General features: G+C 35.1%; 1 long non-coding RNA gene across 1 annotated transcript; it reads right to left on the bottom strand.

Annotated features, from left to right (window-relative positions):
- Positions 1-214: 214 nt before the first annotated feature.
- LOC139039449 (uncharacterized) lies at positions 215-5113 on the bottom strand. The gene is made up of 3 exons (XR_011492712.1): positions 4972-5113; positions 1233-1354; positions 215-656 (listed from the first exon to the last, which is right to left on the bottom strand). It is a non-coding gene; the product is annotated as an uncharacterized lncRNA (long non-coding RNA).
- Between the last annotated feature and the right edge of the window lie 703 nt (positions 5114-5816).

Raw genomic sequence — 5816 nt, 5'->3', positions numbered from 1 at the left:
GATAAAGTGAAAAGGACGTGTTTTGTCTCACCAAGCCTTATCTCAATGTTAACACACCTGTGTTTGCGGTACAGTACAAGGAAGAATGAGAATATGAGTCAGATGCCATGACAATATATTTCCTCTTAGCAAATAAGACATGTGTGCTGGCCCACCTGTCTTTCCACCAGTACTGCCTTACCACCAAATAATCAAACTCCATCATCCAGAGCCATGTATTTACATATCATTTATTTACGACTCTGTTTAGTATATCAGTTAGATTTCTCATAGGCTTCAGCATAATTAAGGCAAGCTATTTACCATGCCAGATACCAAGCCTGACAGCTTTATTTTCTAGCCAGCCTATCTCTTTTTCAAAGAAAATTTAGTAGAATGGAAGTAAGTAGCAGTGATGTTGTTAGATAATTCTAAATCTTCTGTAATTTATAAGAAATTAGAAATAAGGTCTTTGTAAACATTGGCACTTTGTTAGTAATGCATTTCTTGTCATACACTTCACAGTCTACCGTGGTATATTAGGATGTCTGGACTTTCCTTTGAGTTACTGACTTTGATTACTTGTTGAAACCTTTTTCTTATGTGTGGACTTTCTGGTCTGCCATTTCTCTTCTGCTTTTCTGTTTCTCTGAAAATTATTACTCCGTGCATTGAACCTTAAAAAAAAAAAAAAAAAAGCCTTAGAGAAGGTTTGCTGATTCTGAAGAAATAAGTTTGAAACTAGTTCTTGGAGAATAAGGAAGCATCATAAGATAGAGTGACCGTGCATAGAATTCAGCGTCTACCATAAGAACAATTGATCTGCTGCTTTTCCTGGGCAATTTAAAGGAGACCGAGAGAAAACTTATATGGTAAAAACAGGCAAGAGATAGAGGGATTTCATTTCCAGAAGCTAGAGATTTTGGGGGACTCACCAGCAGTAGTGGTAGAAATAGCATAACATAGAAGTCTGATGTGCTCAAGATCTAGAGGAGGTTCCTGTCACTAATTCACTTTACTACCTGAGAAACAGAAAAGGACTAAGAAGTACTAAGTGTGTACTGTTTATAAAACATTCAAATACATAATTTTAATTAAATTCTTCAAGGCATGCCTAGCAGCTAAGTGTTATCATCCCCATTCCACAAAAGAGAATACCAAGGCCCAGAAAGCTTAAGTAACTTATCCAAGTTTACACGTTTACTAAGACAGAGTTCAAGCCTGATTCCAAAATTCAAGCCCTTATACAATACCAAGCTGGCTCCTTGAGCTTCAGTCTGCTCATGAGTAAAGGGAAGGAGTGCTGGCAGAGGCTTTCTGATGTCTCTTTGGTCTTCAGCATGCTCTCATTTTACATGCAGAAGGGACATGAAAGCTGTAAGATATAGGAGTAATAGAAATATACAACGTGCTTTAATTTCTGGCACAATTTTCCTTCTAACATAGTGTTATCTTCCAAAATTACAAAAGGAATGAATGTTGAAATCCAAAGTTACAAGAAGATACGACTTCAGATTTAGAACCAAAACAGCAACACAAATGCTACATATTCATTCTCCCCATACTTCGCAGAAAAGATCTCTAAAAATAAAATATAAATAACACAATGCAACAATCAGCACATCAATTATTAAAATTATCAGAGTAAAAACTTGGTCATCATGAGGTTTCAACTCTGACTCATTATTTTTAAACTGCAAAATAATAAAGATTTTAGAAATGATTGTCTTATTTTACTCCGCTTTTCAAAGTGCTTTATGTTTTGACTGAAAGCAATAGACTTGTCCAAATATTTCCCACATGATTACTGGCTGGGAAAATGGAATGAAACCCAGAAAGAAGGAACCAGGTATAATACTCATTTCCAACGAGAGGTAACCAAGAGCAACATTATAGGCAAATGAATGGTTTTCCTTCTACACTGAAATGTGCTTCTAAACATAATGTTGAACATAAAGCTAACTGAACTTGGGAGGCAACCACTTTTGGGGAAAATTCTTACATGAACATTTCCTAGATATCATGATTCCCATCGTCATTTCTAACACGAGAAACTAATGTGACAACTAAACTACTCTACACAAATGTGATTAAAAAAAAGGGGGGGAAGGTAGGCTTTATATTTGTAAATAAAAAATAAACTTTTTGTCAGCCTCTGAGTTAGGTTTTCAAAGGAGTTGGATTTTCTCTTTATTACTAGTTGAGTCTTGGTTTTCTAAGTTGTATTGCTTGTGTCCCTGAACCAATAAAAATCTTACAGTGAGTTGCTATTGTTTTATGAAAGATGGCACTTTTTTCCCCCCTTTGTCCATTATTTATGAATCCTCTATTAGGAGTTTGGAGCAATCAAATGACCCAGCAGAAAACTGTCGGAGCTGTAAGTTTTTCCGCTGGGAGCTTCACATCTAAACGTTCCCATACATTTTATCAAATCCCCAGAATGTATCTAAAGGTCACGCTTCCATTACTCCTATAGAGTGAAGCTAAGCAATGATTGTCTTAAAAGCATGATTTTATTATATTTGAAACAGAACAAAACAAAACACCACATATTTGGGAATTTTACTTAAAAGTGTTGGCAATCTAACATGATACTTCACAGTGTAAAGAGGAAGTACTTTTTTCTTTTCCTCACACGAAGTAGGCTAAAGATTGTAAGTTGTTAATGATATTTAAATCTAATTTTAAGCAGATACTCAGTTTACATCTTAAACATATTCAAATGATACAGCTAATTCCTATTCACATTCAAAGATAGTATCCCATTGCAAAGAATAAAAGCTTAATTTGTAAATTCTCCGGTCCCACAGCCCGCCAAACCAGGGGCTAAAGACCAGACTTGCCTAAACTCGCAGAAAGGGAGAAAACTGCAGAGGGCTGCAAAGCGAACTAGGGGCTTTTGCTCTGGTTGGACGCGGAGAGAGGGACAGGTCAGGCATAGCTTTCTTGCCTTTCTTCCCCATTCTCTTGGGGCGGGGGCTTTTACATCAGACTAAAACTTATCTAGCTCTGGGTAGACTTAGGTCCTGAGAAGTATGTGTGAAGTATTAGCACTCCCCGATGTATTTGGGGAACACTGCTTTCTTAACCAGTAGGAAAAACTTAACAGAGTACTAGATAACACCTGATAAGCTATTATGTAACTATTTTCTGCACTTTCAGTTTCCCTATATGTCCTAAATTATTTTACCTTCCATAGGAAAAGTAAGGTAAAATTAGCTGTAAAAGATGTATTTGAGCCTCTAAATCCTTGAATATTATAAAGATACACACAAGGGAGTAATAATTATGACTTATCCTCTCCGTCTTTCATGCCCACTTTCTTAGTCAGCTGTGATTAAACCTTAATCAACTTGGAACAAGGTTACTGTAAGTATCACAGCTAAATACACTAAACACTGAATAAAACATGAAACACTGCATGACTTTTAATAAAAAGGCAAGGAGTAACTCATATTTTCCTCTTAAGCAAATGACCTGAATACCATCCGGCACCTACCCTAAGACTGACTCTAAAACATGTCATTCTACTTGTACACCTTCTCAATCAAGTCATCTTATTACATTCTTTGAATGAATCTTGGTATTTTTTTGCAAACCAGGTCAGAGCATGTTTTGGTTTATTTTATATTTGTGATGCCAATAAAAATGTTGAATTCGGTTATTTAAAAACTCATCAGAGTGAGTACTGTAAGTGAAACAACTGGGAGTTGTCTGGCAATTTTCTTTACAAACATTATTTGAAAACTTATTTCAATTTGAAAAAGCAATTAATACTTAAGAATGATGTCTTCTTCTAATTGCTTGGAAGATTTACAAGTTTCTGATTTTCCAAGCAATATGGTGTTTATAATAAATCTCCCAGAAGTCTAGCAGAGTAGCAATTTTTTTTAAATGCAAGTATTTTTTCCCTAATATTTTTCTTCTAATGATAATAGTTTCCATGGCTTCTTTGCAACATTCTGGAGTGGAATATGAGCAGCATAAGGCAAAATTGTGATTGTTGAGGAAAAAGGACATTTCAATGGAGTATATTGGAATTGATATTGGATTTATTTCCAGACTCTTAAGTTCTGTAGAAGGGCTCTGTGTAAATGTGTTCATGGAGTGTTAGATCTCATTATTTTTTGTTTTGTTTCTTCCAAAATGAAGATAAGTCCCCTTGGGGGAAAAAGTCAGTCATTTTTTAATACAATCAAGAGTTAATAGAACAGAATGAAATCTATATTTCATAATGCTCTGAAGCTAAAGCCAAAAGCTGCCTCTATCATACAATTGTGTTGAAATGCTCTTATGAAGGCTTGATCAGAGAATTATTAGTTTGATTAAGATAGCTTTTAGGAATTTTTATATTTTTTAAATTATTTAAGTTCAATCATTTTAAATGTAAGGGGAAATTTTGCCTATCTTCTTTTTTTTTTTATTTCTTGAAACAAAAGCATAAAAATTAGGGGAAAAAAATTAAAGAAAACTTAAAGTATATCCTTTAAGTAAAAGCTTTTGGTGACACAAAATATGATGCTGCTGGAATAAAGTATAAATACTTTGCATTTCTCTGAGAAAGAAGAACTAGATATATACATTACTAAAGTAAGGAGTTATGATCTGAATTAACCTTCTTTAAAGACTGCTTTAGTGTGAACTTCAATACTCAAACTTCAAAATTTTAATAACAGAACAGCATCATGGTTACATATCACTTTAAAAGTGTACATTGGTTTTATGTCTATGCATACATTTTAAATGCATGCTGCTGTTTTTCCTATTTGAATGTTTTCTAGTCTTATCTGTTTTGGATTTTTCAAACTTTTATAAGAACGTAAAAATGAATCGTTTTATTTTATCTAGTAAATACGGAAGTTATATCCTATGGTGGTATAGGGGGCTGAAGGAGATTTCTTTAAAAGCAGTACAACTTCCCCTATGAGGTTTTGGACTGTCCCATAGATGTTTGTCTGACAGGCACAAACACCACGAAGTATCCAGGCTCACCTGGGACCCGGATATCTGAAAGTCCACCCCAGAATACTGGCAGCATCCAGAGGACAGTGTGTTCCTTTAACGGGTACCGTTTTCTTTCCAGGGAAACTAGTCGAGGCAGAGGATTCTCCATGGAGGACTCGATAGCTAGAAAACCAATTCTAGCTCTGAAAGTAACACTGTTCAACTTCCTGTTTGTATACTCCCTCAAGGGATTTGAAAATCAATATAACTCCTTGCAAAACTTTAAAGTGACATCAGAAATTTGTCCAAAATGTAAGTAAGTACAAATTAAATAATTTCCAACTTATTTTAAATATTCCCTTTTTTTTATTCTTCTTTTTATTTATTTTTTTTTCTTTTTATTTTTTTTCTTTTTTTTTTTCCATTTATTTTTATTAGTTGGAGGCTAATTACTTTACATCATTACAGTAGTTTTTGTTATACATTGAAATGAATTAGCCATGGATTTACATGTACTCCCCATCCCAGTCCCCTCTCCCACCTCCCTCTCCACCCCATCCCTCTGGGTCGTCCCAGTGCACCAGGCCCGACCACTTGTCTCATGCACCCAACCTGGGCTGGTGATCTGTTTCACCCTAGATAATATACATGTTTCAATGCTGTTCTACTGAAACATCCCACCCTCGCCTTCTCCCAGAGTCCACAAGTCTATTCTATACATCTGAGTCTCTTTTTCTGTTTTGCATATAGGGTTATCGTTACCATCTTTCTAAAGTCCATATATATGTGTTAGTATACTGTAATGGTCTTTATCTTTCTGGCTTACTTCGCTCTGTATAATGGGCTCCAGTTTCATCCATCTCATTAGAACTGATTCAAATGAATTCTTTTTA

Source organism: Odocoileus virginianus, chromosome 18 (assembly GCF_023699985.2).
Source record: "Odocoileus virginianus isolate 20LAN1187 ecotype Illinois chromosome 18, Ovbor_1.2, whole genome shotgun sequence".
NCBI lineage: Eukaryota > Metazoa > Chordata > Mammalia > Artiodactyla > Cervidae > Odocoileus > Odocoileus virginianus.
This window is presented reverse-complemented; position numbering and strand designations above follow the sequence as displayed.